This window comes from Dinoponera quadriceps, unplaced genomic scaffold (genome assembly GCF_001313825.1).
Source record: "Dinoponera quadriceps isolate SergipeBrazil2010 unplaced genomic scaffold, ASM131382v1 scaffold2600, whole genome shotgun sequence".
Taxonomy (NCBI): Eukaryota; Metazoa; Arthropoda; class Insecta; order Hymenoptera; family Formicidae; genus Dinoponera; species Dinoponera quadriceps.
The window spans coordinates 2,318,944-2,331,087 of NW_014556795.1; the positions used below are offsets into that span (position 1 = coordinate 2,318,944).

At 43.1% G+C, this 12,144-nt stretch overlaps 1 protein-coding gene across 4 annotated transcripts in view; it reads right to left on the bottom strand.

Moving 5' to 3' along the window:
- The window catches only part of LOC106748268 (protein N-terminal asparagine amidohydrolase), a 63,352-nt gene that overhangs the window by 28,165 nt on the left and 23,043 nt on the right, over positions 1-12,144 (bottom strand). For all 4 annotated transcript variants that reach the window (XM_014626632.1, XM_014626634.1, XM_014626633.1 and 1 more), the window contains one exon: positions 2,554-2,701. The gene's annotated coding sequence lies outside the window, so the exon portion shown is untranslated. The remainder of the gene's footprint in view (positions 1-2,553; positions 2,702-12,144) is intronic.

Below are 12,144 nucleotides of genomic sequence, written 5' to 3' on the forward strand. Positions count from 1 at the left end.
CCGGAGACCGAACGCCCCTCGGCGCAAATAATGGACTGCGATAACCGTAGTTTTACCGACAACTCGAGTCATACAGAGTCCGAGCTGTCGAGTCGAAGCTTGAAATGAAAGATCGCCGCTTATCGTGAGAAATTTTCATCGGGGCGATCATTTTTAACGGAGGTCGCGAACAACATAATTAAGTAATTAACGGGTCTTCGAGACAAAGCACCTTGCGATAATCAATCAAAATCGATAAAACGAAAACCCGTCCATTCATCGCGAATGAAACTGACTCAAACGGGATATATAAAGGTTCTCTTGACTAAAGTCTTTCAGCAATCGCAAATCTATTGATAATCAAATTTCAGGTAACTGAATGTTCTGAGAAAAGAAAGTTTTAAGAATTTGTGAAATGTTATTCTTCTCAATTTATCCCAGTTGAGGAATTCAAATTTATATTTCCTCAAAATTATGTGATAAAGGATTAAAAAAATATTAGATACGCGAAGAGTTCAAAAGGTAAAAATCTCGATCGCGTTCGCGTGCGATCAACTGCCCCAGGTTTTTTTCAAAATACGTGCTTTGGCGTATATAAACTATTTTACTAAATGTTTGGTAATTGTTATCAAACAAGCGTAACGTATAACATATATACGTTATAACATATATACGTTACGCTTGTTTGATAACAATTACCAAACATTTAGTAAAATAGTTTCAACTAAATTACTTGCTCAGAATGATGAAATCATTCAGTTACACATACCACGCAATTAAATGATTTGATTACTGTAACCAAATCGTTTAGTTGAAACTATTTCACTAAATGTTTGTTTAATTGCTACCAAACTCTTTTTTCAATGTATACATATATAAAGCTAAGATACGAGAGGCAAAAGAGAGAGAGAGAGAGAGAGAGGAATCGAGTCCCGGAGGGACGACGATTCGGATTTTCATGCCGAAGGAAGCCTCCTCCGCGCACCGGGGGCTATTAAATTTATGGCTCTTCCCTCGTCGAAGGGGGAGAGACGATAACATGCATAATAAGCGCGTCCAGATAACGGGTGACGCATAAGTTACGGCGTCGCGATAAACGACGAAGCCCGTACATATCGTGGAAGGTTAGCGTGGTCGATGGTCGAAGGAACGCTGAGAAGCGCCCAGGAAGTTTTCCGAATATCACGATAATGTGTCGAATAGAACTTTGCGGTGTTCAAACAGGTGGCCGATACGTATTTCAAATACAGACAACAATCCACCCATCGCATCCGTTCAATTTGTAACGTTTCTTCGATCGATTCAACGAAATGAGACAATGTGTGTACACATTTGAAAATACTCTCTTAATATTCAATTCGATTTTACCTCAAAATCGTAACCGAAAAGAAAATGACACGACGACGATTTGCTGAAATTATATTTATAATTATGCTACACGCTTTTGTGCGCCTGTCAATCGATACCGTCCGCTCAGAAACAACGGCGGTTGTTATCTAATATAGCGCGATTTCTGACTTCTCGCGACGCGAGTGTGTATCTAAGAAAAACAGACACTGTCTCGGTTAATTTAACTTCCGAATTATCTGCTTCGCTCGCGCGCCGAGTCCAACAAAGGAATCCCCCCCCCCCCCCCCCNCGGGTGGTGTACGAATGTCAAGATACCCTCTCCCTAATGATCAATTATTATTCATACATTAACGTCCGAGCCGATAGGCCCACGGCGATTTCAACAATGCACGAGCAGCGCGGGCGGGCGGGATAAAACACTCTTTTCCTTCAGTTTTCACCGACTCGAACGCGATCTACCGGGATTTGTGTTCGCCACCCGCCGCCGTTGTGAGAACAATAATAATAATGCCGCGATAAAGCGGCGGATGCGCGCTTAAATCCCGACGCGGCCATCGAGACACGTTAAATAAGAAGATCGTGACGTCTTCATCGGACACATCCATATAATGATAAATTTTAATTCTATACCTCCGACGGGGCGTAAAAACCAAAGTACGCGGCGCATCGGTACTTTTCCTCCGATTTCTGACAATGACAGCGATCGGCGACGATTGCATCGCTAGCGCGAGATCGTTAACGTCTTCATCGCGATTTCTCGACGCGTCGCGAAAAAACGGCGAGCGGAGATTATCGGCGGCGACAATGCCGGATTAGATATGTATCGGGACGGGATTCATGGATTCCTCGTCGCACATCTTAATCGCGGAAGCCGAGCTCGCTCTTTCTCTCCCCCTCCTCCCTCTCTCGAGGTCGGCGTCTTCAGCAAAGCGATGGCCGTTGCCCTTATCTTCGTTCGCTATTGGAAACTATCGGCCGGCATAAAGGAGAGGCTGAGCTCTCTCTCTCTCCTGGCCAAGCGATCCTGAAAAACGCGGCCTCCCTTCCCCCCTCCCCTTATCTCTCCTCGTCTCTCTTCCGCCACTCGATTTATCTCTAGCCGCCCGCCGCCGGCTTTCCGTTCGTCCGCTTATCCGCTTAATTTATTTCCCGTATCTCTTGAAATCTTAATGACCGACGCCGCGCCGGGTTCCGTTCCGCCGGCCGAGTAGAGGAGGGACTCACCTTGCGTATCTACGGATACTGTCGTCCCTCAGGCGAATCGACACGTTCCCGCTTCCATCGTCAACAACAACGGCACTTCCGCCTCCCGGACGTCCGACGACGAGCTGCGCCGCTACCACGATCGTAGGACGCGTTGTACGAGACAACCCTGGAAGAATAAGCGATAAGGGAGCAAAAAGTGCGCGATAAAGTATGTAGAAGAGCGTAAGCGCGACCGACCGAAACGGTGACCGATAACGGTTGACAAATACGACGATTACGAGGAGGCCCGAGCGAGCGATAATCGAGATCGTACATCACTCTCCTCGAATCTGGCTATCGCCTTCGGCGGTGATATGAGGAAGAAAAAAAATACCGGCGATAGATCAGCCGCTTCCTCTCCTCTCCTCGCTTTGACGTGTAAGGATGGTGTAGTTATCTCACTTCTGATGTTGTAAGAAATGGAGCGGTTGAATCGGAACAAAACGAATTTCCAGCACGATACGATTTATTCGGAAGAATTATTTTAATCTTTTACAGTTATCGAGAAGCCGCGGAAATGATCGAAGAGTTTGCGTCTAAGTGATTCTAGCTAGCTAGCGTCGAAGCTTCGTTCTCAACAACAGGAGAACGTCTTCTCCTATTGTTACGTGGAGATAATCTTGTAACGATTTCTTACAGATGCAACGCGAGCACGCTGATAATGGCTAACGAATCGGGATTTCCAACCGGGAGGTCTTATCGCAACGTAGTCGATATATCGGCTCCTCAATGATTCCGGGAGAATCGCGAAATTCGACGCTTTATGCGCGCAGCTGGGCGCCGATCTCTGAGAAAAAGCTTGATAAATTTCCGACAGGTGTGAGGAGGGCGCTTTAAATTTCAACAGATCGACGGATCAACGGTGCCGGTCGGTGATTTCTTTGTCCGGAAAGGTTAAGCGAGTAACTCGGCGATTTAATTTGCGAACGCACATGTCGCCTTCCCGTCTGATCGAGACCGTCGGCGTAGTCGTTTATTTCCTGTCGCGCGGAAAAAAAAGAATTCAGCTCGCGTTTCTACTGACACAACACCACGGGAACCGAGATCAGTTTGGGACACCCTGTATACCTGACGTTTAATTATAATTATCATGCTAACATTTTCTATCCTCCAGTTTGTAATTCCCTCCAGCTCCTCCCTGGCGGAGGTTTCACGCATTTCTTCAGCAATTACTGGCCAGTTTATTAACTTCTGTCCAGCAGCTGAAGAATAAAACTTACTCGAGGTGAAATTACTTGGGATCCCAATCAAGATATAACGCTTTCGCTGCGCATAAAAGACGCGTAAAATCCGAACATATTTATTGAACGAAAACGGAACAATAAAAGGACAAAGAGCTATTCAATTGATTAATAAGCAAACCCGCTCTTTATGAAATAGGCAGTTTTCAAATACCCCTGAATAAAACTCGATCTAAATCAAGTTCTTGTCCATTTTCTAAGCAATATTGTTACAACCAATGAGAATGCATTAATAGTAGATAATAACTGGATGGGGAAACTATCTATGAAAATTTTGCATACATTTCCACTAGGGTTTATATATTATAATTTTATGTAAATGTAATAACACAATATACTTGTACGGATAGAGTGTTATTTTCTTGTCAGTATTTTCATGTATATTTCCAAAAATTATATAATTTTTTAATTTTTTACGTTCCAAATGAATAATTAATAATCTCCTCCCTCTTTTTCTCAAAATAACGTGACATAGAAAAAGTCACGATAAAAGTGTTGAAAAACCAAAGCTCGAGCATCTGCTCTTGCGACGTAGACTCCTCCTCCTGAATATGCTAATTAAATTTCTTCCGCCTTGTGCAGATTTTGACTGTCGAGGAAACCATAAATTCGCTGTCTTGAATCCACGCGTGTCAAAAGTCGCAAGCTGCTCTGAGCTGCTCGTTGCCTATCCCTTTATTTAGTTGCTTCTTAACCTCGGTTTTACAGCTCGGTTTTAATCGCTGAAATCGCTTTAAATCCGTCATTTTATCGCCGCTGTCATACCCGCACACCTGGTGGAACCTGGTCGCCTCTTCCTATACCGAGTGTCTAATGCACACTGACTTTACAATTTACATTATTCTGATTATTAATTAAATATATTGGCATCTATTAAGAAAATTAATTAAAAAAAAAAAAGAGAGAAGAAAACAGAAAAATTATATAATTCTCTTCAGATTTATTAGGTAGAAAATAGAAATAGAAATCTTTTTATGCTCAGTATTGCAAAATATCTTACAATAGCGAAGAATAAAAGAAAGGAACTATTTAAAGTCTTGCTGTGTCGAAACAACTCGAGTCGAAATTTTAGCTCTGCATTAAGTTTGATTTAGTTCTACATTGAATGTTCAAAGGTCTTCTTCTTGTGCTCTTTTAGTGCTGCAAATGCGGAAATTATTACCGTTTTTTTCCATTTGAAGACTCAAAACCGTGGAATTGAAAAGTTCGGCTCGTCTACAGCAATTCAGCGGAATCCATCGGGGAATGTTAGAATCGCGACACCACGATGCCGGAGGGTTGCTTATACCGGGTGCCCGATCAGTACGGACAGCGCACACGACATAGTGGCTAAATTTGCATACAGTGGCCGGCGAGAGTCCCTCGCGCCGCGGCAATATTTATGAGGTACGACTTCCTCCTATTGTTTGTAAGAAACTACGTACAAGTAACGTCCTCGCTCCATCGTTTTCCGGTTGTAGCCTCGCGTATAAAAATCGTCACGAGGAAATTGATTGTGCGAGAACGCGATCTTAATCCGACCGGAATGATAATTAATTTTAATTCCCCCGGGCTGACGCGAGCATACGAGGCTTCCGTTGAAATATGACGCGAAGGAGGTACATGCATATGCAAATAAATATAATGTATTCCTTCTAATACGATATCGTATCAACAAACACGAGATCGCAGACGCGATAATTCGAGCGAGTCAATTAGGAGTTGCGAAACGTAACGAGTTCGTACGAGTCGTTAATTATAAGAGCGCGCGCCAGTCGATACTCTCCCTTTGCCTGGATCGAATAATCGCGTCCTTCATTTAGCGCCCGAGGACACGTAACTGATTTATAACTGGAACATAAGATTTAATTTCCGCCGTCGATTACAACGCATAAAGTTAATGTGTCTATTAAGAGAACAGCCGCATCGCGTTCGATCAAAAAGAATCTCAGCCCCGTAAGACGAATTGCGACGTTACTGCTGATTAATGCGCGCTGGGAAATTCACGCGAGCACTACTATTACCCGGGTAATCGGCCCGTTTTCTTCATTCGTCACGTCTTTCCAAAATATGTACATTCCGATATTATCGAATACATTCCATCCTTTAGAATCGAGAATCGTCGCCGGCTGTTGTCGCCGCCGACGGCGACCCGCAATATCGCGGTTACGCAAAGGCGCATGGACAATGAGATGCAAACAATGCTTTCTTAACGCAACGCGGCGTGCGCACTCCTCCGGTCGTAAACAATAATAACAATATTTGCGTCCGCGTGAAAGATGCACACGTGCGTAGCCAACCCTTTCTCTCGTCCACACGTATGCGCGCGTACGCATGGATGTATGATAATGCCGTAACACGCAGGCTCTAATTTGTATTCGCAACTAGAACGTAATCGGAGAATAAAACCGTTTAGAAAGACTTTCTATTCATGTACCGTATACAATCTTCAATTGTTGTTGTTTTTCCTAATAACTCTTATCTTGCACTATTCTGTTAAATAATTCGGTTGTATATATATATTCATTTTATTCTTTTTTAATTAATATATTGATATATCGTATGTTGCTTTCGTATAAAATAGGAGTCGTCGGTTACTCGACAATGCGTAACAGAAATGTCAATAATCTTTATCGTTTCCGAGATATTTAATTATAAATTTGTATGTAAGCATACGTAGAAGCCTCATAATACATTTATTTTATTATAACTTGACATATTTGCGTATGAAGTATAAAAAACTGTCATAAAATAAATAAATAAATATATATATACATATATTTGTGCAGAAACTATAAATTTAACTTATATATATTGTAAAAATTTCCAAATTATTGACTATTTCGGATGAAAATATAGTGGTGGAAAGTTTATAATCTATATAATAATATTCGAGATATATGTACATACGCGGGATATATTTAATATCCCTTCCCGTTATCTGCATCTCTATTAGATCAGAACTGATGTATAGCGTTAATAAAAAGAATACAAATTAATATTTTCGTACTTGTCATATTATATGTTTATCTTAGCTTCATCTCAAATTGACACTTATTATTTAGATAGATATAAATAATTATATAGGAATTTTGCTTGATAAATAGTAAACTTATGGGACCTCGATTATGCGCCACTCGACAATGTACCAATTGTTATCCAATTTTCACTTACTATCGCCACGGTGTTTGAATAACATACGCGATACCGTATCCCCGAAAAAAGCAGGACGCTTGGTCGAGCGGAGACAAATTGGGGACAGGTTGGAAAAATGCGACGAGTTCGAGAAACGTCGGCGACGCGCATTTCAGCATTTGACCGAAAGTCGAGCAAATTACTCGATCGTAGGCGTATCGCGCTTGTACGGCACTGCGTACGTGAGCCGGCACGCACACAACAGCGAGGCGCGCACGCACACAGAGTGCCGGTCCGCATTCCACGAGTGGAACAACCGGTACACGATTCAGTGGCTCTCATCTGCCGCCGCGGCCACGCGACGTCGTTCCCCGACGAGGAAGGAGCTTGAGCGAGTTATGCAACGACGACGAGAGGGAAGAAGAAGTCAGTGGCCGGGCGAATTCGCGGGAGATGAGGTGGCCTCTTCCGGATCCCTTCGACGCGTGTGCGTGCGCACACTACGCGCGCGCCGGTCGAAATTGAAAGTCGCGCGCGGCGGCGACGAAAAAGCGATCCCTCTTTTCGGTCGGGAATTCCCGCTCGAGATACACGCCCGACCGCCGCGGCACGCTTTCGCTCTTGAACGTGTTGACCGCGCGGCTGAATCACCGGCTGAATAATTGAGCGCGTTAAATGACCGCCTTTTTGCTTCCACGTATCATCAGCCGGCATCGTGGATGCAATCCGATGCAGACATTGATGGCTGCTTAACTCTATAACCGGTGGTGGTGACGGCTGGGAGAACGAGATCGGATGAGATGTGTCTCTCTTGAAAATGAGACGGATAAGTAAGCGGAAGCTCTCCCAGGAGGAGTTCACAATCGAACGAATTACTCCTGCTTTTGGTAGCTATAAACACGCGGTCTTTAATACGGAAACTCACATCGCAGTGAATCCTCCTTTACTGTTTGGGGACCAATATGTACCTTCCATTTAAAGACCTAACTTGTGCAACAAGAATAGATAATACAATAATTAATAATTTTTTACAATCCTGAATCAATACTAGCGGTGTCGATTTTGGGCGAGAGGATTATTCGACCCGGTAGCCGAAAATTCATATTCACGAGCGCACAGGAGAGCAAGGGAATCGCCAAGACAATCGCTCTTGCTTATTGGCGATACCGAAGATAACGTAACGGTATCCGCTATCGAGGATGGGCAAAACGCGCGCGTGCATCACGGCGAAAGGAATGTCCTTTTCCCCAGTGTCGTTTCTTTCGACGTGATATACTCCGCACGTGTCCGCATTTATCTTCCGGACGTTACGCAGAACATGTGTGTGTCTTTACCACGAAACGAAATATTGACCGACCATCCATTCTGGATCGATCGACGATCAATAACGTACCGTAAAAACATTCAAACAGCTATTTCTTTCCAATCGGGCTGAGTCATCATATACTTTTCGCTCGTCGATGATTACGAACTTTAATTGATGATATAAAGAATTGGTACGATAACGTTACACGGTAAACAATTTTGTGTTAGAAACGGCCCACTGAAAAGTACATGGTGTATTTCTTAACGTATATTTGTGCACTTTTTAACACAACATTATTGTGTATGATATTCTTGTACACAATTCTCGTTAATAAGCGAGTATAAACAGGATATTTATAATTTTATATAATATCCGCTAAAATCGAGTGAAGGTATGAAATAATATTGCAAAAAATATATAAATGATATAAATATAAAATATATAAATAAATAGAAATATATAAGTAAAATATATAATTACATTATGCAATACTTTTCGTAATGTATATGTTAAGATAATCTGGTTATGCGAATTCGCAATTGTCGCGTTAAACTCGTAAGAGGCTGATATCGTCGACGATTTGGCGATGCATCGAGTCGAGCACCTTATAGAAGTATCTTTCGACAAGCTCAAAGAGCTCCTTTTATTACGGCGTTAAATCCGCGGCGCTCTTTCGCTCGTTCGCCGATCAATGCCGCGTGAAATCGAGATAAGGATCGACCGCGGTAACGTCGAATATCTCGGCGCGGTTAGAATAAAATTATAAAACGCCGGGCATAAAATACGCCGATGAGAGCGAAATTGCGCGGGAAAACGAGGTGAAATGTAAGAACTGGTTCGCCGTGCTCGATCTCTCTCGCATCACCACCGAAATATTTCCACACAGCTACACGGCAACGCGCGCGAAAGCTAGCCGACCTTCGTTTCGACGCGACATTATTTATGCGGGCAGGTAATGTGGTCGCATTAATTTAGAAATAATATTTCGGTCGAAAACAGTGACAAGTCCATAAATGATTGAAAAAAATTCACAATATTATGTTGGAAGAATGAAGGTGCTTAAGATTGCTGAAATTGTAGGCATCGAGCGAGTTTACAACATGTTACGTGAAAACTTTGATATCCTAAAAAAAGCTATCCGCAAGATGGATGCGTTTTGTAACCGTTGATGAAACATGGATCCACCACTACACGCCAGAGACAAAAGAATAATCAAACAATGGACTGATGAACGTGCGCCAAAAAAGGCAAAAACAATTCCATCAACTGGAAAGGTCATGGCGACTGTTTTTTTGGGATGCGCATGGAATATTGATTATCGTACGACAAATTAATTAATATCCAAAGGACGAATATATAACGAGAGCTGTTTAGTTCGGCAACATTGATCACACATGTGCAGTAGCGAGGGATAATACGCAATAAAAAAAAATGAACACCGCGGCACGCGATTCTATCGGGTGTGCCTAACGCATCTCCAGGCTCGCCGGGTTGATTTACGATCGGCTGCGAGGGCGCGGCGCTTAAAATTATCGTCCGAAACTCCGTCGGGGTGCAACGAGGGCGAATGTCCCGCCCTAATTCCCAATTCCATTCTCCCTCCCCCTCCTCTTCACCCTCTCCTGGCGCGAGGGAAATTACTTCGGGGACACCCGGTGCATCTAAATTTCTGGCGTGGTGCTTCGCGGGCTAAGCCTGAGTTTCTGATTTATGTGGGCCCCCGGGGGGAGTCCGGGTATCTCTCCTATAGGCACCCACGTACGTGTGCGTTGCAACGTAAGAAGCGCACTCACGGTGTGTACGTACGTACGGAGCGTGGGTGCGGATTTCTATACTCCGCGCGGGATGCACTTGTTTGTCCGCGTTGCGAGAAATGGAAATCGCCGGTTTCAGGCGTGTCGAGAAACGCGAAATTGATGGTCTTCATCGAGCGCTACGGATGCCAACTCGGTGAACCAGAAATGATATTTTTGATTTTTTCATATAAACAGCTTAGGAGGAGAAAAGCCACTGATCTTATATTAACTACTTTATATTAACACATTAATGGCGGGCGATATTTTGTGTGATCATAAAAACTTTAAGGTACAGTCGAGCTAAATTGTTTTACTACGACTCCCGCCTTTAAGCCGCAGTCGAGCTAAATCGTAGTACTACGACTCCCGCCCTTAATGTGTTGAGAAATTTTTTGCTGCCTGAACGAATTTTTTTTCGCTACCACTATATTGACAAACATTTGCTGTTCTAGCAAAATTTCTTTTCTCCGACCGGCAGTCGAACGGCAAGGGGAATAATCGGCTGTGATCGGTCAATTTCTTAAAATCCTTCGAACTTAAATTCTCATTTATCTCTTTCTTATCATCACGTAGACGCCGCTTAATAACGCCCTAATTAATTAAGAGCACACGTCTGGCGCGTCGAGAGAAGAAACCGGCTTACCCTCCCGAAGACGACGTGTATGTGCTAATGTACATGTTGCGGAGGCGCGAGACACGATTATACTTATGCATCTCTCCGCGCACCGGCAAATTGCAACGTGAAATTATAGGTGCGCGAAGTTCTACAATAAAGATTAATGCGCACGATACGGACTCTCGCGGTAACACCCTCCCCCGCGTTGCACGCGCTGCTCAGAAGGCAAACGCGATTTGCTATACGCATGGTTGCGCGCAGGGGTATTCGCGCTTTCAAAAGGTTCCGCTCAAAAGTGGCTGTATTCACGGCGAAATTCACAGATGTATAATTAAAGTTGCAATTGCACGTCCCGCGCAACCCAGTTCACTTCCCAGTACTGGGAAGAAGGCCGCCTTCGGTCAAGTTTCCGGTCAAAGCTTGCGCAAGTATTGCCAAATATTCGATTGGAAATACGCTTTATCTTCGCAGCGTGGAATGCTTTTCACGCGTGATGGTAGTAATGATGAGCACGAAGTTTCTACTTCAAACGCTCAATATGTACGTGCATTCAAAAAATCATATTTCTCGACGGCTAATTTTATTTCGGACAAAAAAGAATCTCATCAGAAGCGTTCTTTAAGACGATCTTGTAAATTACAACATCTTACTCCAATGGAATCAATGTGAATCAGCCTTAAAGGGTTAAAAAGAAAGAACGTTTGCTGGAAAGACTCATTGCTAAGTAAGTTGCCGCGGAAATCAATTACGTGCCTCTCATCGACATAAGAAATGACGCAAAAGCATCCCGAATAACGTACAATGTAACGTGATTAAAACTCGAGACTATTCGCGCGATTTCAACCTACTTACATTGTTCGACTCGTGGACCACAAGAATCACGTGACTTTCACCGACACACATATATACAGGCATTCAGGTACCATGTATTTTTTAACCTTGATCTGCATTCCGCGTGGATTCTCTGCGCGCGCTTGTCGCGATGTAACCATTTCCACGTGGCATGCACACGCATACACACACGTGACAGTTCACATAGCCGTACTAGAGCCTTACGTTACGTATCCACCGAGCAAATGAAACCACCGTATTATATCCCGTAGCAAAGGCACTTAATTGGAATAGTAACTCACGGAGCTCCGCGCGAAGCATGAAATTGAATATTAACTCGTTTCATACGACCACGATACTACTAGATTGCGAGTTACACGAAATAAAGAAGTCGCAATTGCAATTTTTACTGCACAACATACACATGCTGAGAAACAAAATTTCGTAACAATTACCAACACGGGAAAAATAATTTTGCTGACACGACAAATCGTTAATTACTATAGGAATAAGATTTGTTACGTGGAAAAAATAATTTTGCCGTTGTTATTACAGCGATAAAATTTAGTTGGAACAATCAAATTTTCTCCATGAAGATTTCGTTAAAATGGTTTCAACTAAATTGTTTAGTGTAACCAAATCATTACCACATACAATATACAGTAC